The sequence below is a fragment of the Peromyscus eremicus genome, chromosome 9, assembly GCF_949786415.1.
Source record: "Peromyscus eremicus chromosome 9, PerEre_H2_v1, whole genome shotgun sequence".
NCBI lineage: Eukaryota > Metazoa > Chordata > Mammalia > Rodentia > Cricetidae > Peromyscus > Peromyscus eremicus.
The window spans coordinates 31,920,844-31,922,527 of record NC_081425.1 but is presented as its reverse complement, the minus strand read 5'-3'; the positions used below and the strand labels follow the sequence as shown (position 1 = coordinate 31,922,527).

Sequence of the window (1,684 nt, the reverse complement as noted above, 5' to 3'; positions counted from 1 at the left end):
TTTTTCTCTCTCTCTCATGTCTTAGCAGAGCTCTCATGACTCTAGGAGCAAATTGCTCATTCTTTCTACATATTCCCTGGTATCAGTGATAAATTTGAAATTGTGAAGGAAATCAGTATAACTGATGGTAAAAAGTATGATTGTCTTTTCTCATGTTTCAGGTACCTTAAATTCTCAATTCTACTCTTTGTCTATGCCTCCAACCCTAATGTTCAGGATATGCATGAGGTGTTTTGAAATAATTATCTACCTCATGTCTCAATCTTGAAATAAAACCATATACTATTAAGCAAAAGAAAGTACTAATATTTGAATGAATACTTAACAAATTTTTTATACTTACTCTGATCATAAAGGTGCTTTTCACAGAATCACCCATTACACTCAAGCTGTGTTAGCACCTGCAATATTCCCAAATTCAGGAAGCTCAACTGGATCATTAAAATTGAAAAACAAACAAACAAACAAACAAACATGAAATAACCAATTTTACTTTCAGTTATTTATTAGAGAAAAGATATGCTAAAATACACATGTATCATATCATCTATAACCCTGAATGATGCACTTAAGTACAATGATAGTACTAAGCAAACAAATTCAAGTCAAAACAATGGAGTAAACAACACTAACAATTTTATGTTGCAGATTCTGAGTTCAATGTGTGCACATAAAGTTTTAAGACTCTGTTGTGGTATTTACCCTAAGATGCCACTGAGGTAATCTACAATAAATGAAATTATCCACATGTAGATCAGATGTATGTAACTCTGAGTCATGGCTTTCCATATTATGTGAGGTTTTGATATGAAAATTTTTAGCACTTCATAATGTACACCTAAGATACAATTTCTTTTTTTTCATGTAATAATCTTCAGAAAATATTATGAAGTAGGCAAGATACCAGTGTTACATTATTAAGGAAATCATTGCTGGAATTTCCTCTATAACCAATAGATTAGGCAACTAGAAAACGCTTCACACGATTCCTCTGGTTAATTAAGCACATGTTTTCCTAATGCATTTTTAATCAATGTAAGATTCCATGCAAAGAACGTTCCCACTCCTGACCTTCATTCTCTTCACAAACTTATATCTCTTTTAGAGAATAAATTCTGTTTTCCAATACATACAGAGCTTCAGAGTAAAAATTTTCCCATTTAAAGGATTTTTTCTTTGTTTGCTTGTTTCCTGCACTTTGAAAAATTAGAAAATGACTCGTCAAAATCTTCCATCTGTTACATGAACAGTTTACAACATAGATGAAGTTAAATAACATATTATTAAATACTTTAAAAAAGATATCTTGTAAATCATCTTAACATGTAGAAACATAACAAAGAAACATACTAGTTAAACTAAAAACTCCCACAGGGTTTATGGAATAATTCTACTAGTAGTTCTGGAACTCAGAGACTTCTGGATTATGATGTCACAGTTCATAAATAAATTCAACTTATTAGTTAATTTTTTCATATAATATATAATGATAATATTCTTTCTCATCCCCCAACACTTCACAGATCCTCTATATCACCTTACCCATTCTACTACATGTTCTTTCTCTCTCAAACAAACAAAAAATAAAATAAAACAAACTAAAGAAAGACACAATACGACAGAAAAAGATAAAACAAAATCATACACCCACACAAAGAAACATAGAGTATGTTTTTTGTTTGCC

The 1,684-nt window shown here is 30.6% G+C and overlaps 1 long non-coding RNA gene across 1 annotated transcript; it reads right to left on the bottom strand.

Moving 5' to 3' along the window:
• Nucleotides 1–345: 345 nt before the first annotated feature.
• LOC131919145 (uncharacterized) lies at nt 346–1,383 on the bottom strand. Its single transcript, XR_009381172.1, has 3 exons — nt 1,351–1,383; nt 1,072–1,191; nt 346–431 (listed from the first exon to the last, which is right to left on the bottom strand). It is a non-coding gene; the product is annotated as an uncharacterized LOC131919145 (long non-coding RNA).
• Nucleotides 1,384–1,684: the final 301 nt, after the last annotated feature.